The following is a 535-nucleotide window of genomic DNA, read 5'->3' on the forward strand; positions in this document are numbered from 1 at the left end:
TTTGTCTGGTTTACTTCTAAACTGAAATTGTGCGAGGATTATTATAGCAATTCATGAAAAGAAGTGCCATGTGAGTTGATATACAAAGAAAATGTTGGATTAGAAAAAAATAGGTACACAATTTATTGTACTTGCTCATGCCAAACCACAATGGGTCTTTTCAAGTTTCCAGTTTACTTTCATTAAATCCTTTGTCCTGATTGAAGGAATTTTGATTTGAACTGAATTTTGGTAAAGAAACCACATTCAGATTTCATTTGGGAACAACCCAAAACAAAAGCCCTCTCCCCTCTAACGTAAGTGTCAAATATCGAAATTTCCAACCCGTTTTCATAGGATACACGGCCATCGCTATGGTGGATGAGGTTGTGGAGAGGGCGTGATGATGCTAGGATATTGATCACGTTCATGGAAGAAACATTTTATTTTAAAATATTTTTCATACTTTTTGGATTTTCAAATAAACAAGAATCAAAGTGCGGTACAGCTGCTTTAAAAATGAACTTGAGCCTACATGTTTGCATATAGTGAGAGA

Source organism: Amphiura filiformis, unplaced genomic scaffold (assembly GCF_039555335.1).
Source record: "Amphiura filiformis unplaced genomic scaffold, Afil_fr2py scaffold_26, whole genome shotgun sequence".
NCBI classification, from domain to species: domain Eukaryota; kingdom Metazoa; phylum Echinodermata; class Ophiuroidea; order Amphilepidida; family Amphiuridae; genus Amphiura; species Amphiura filiformis.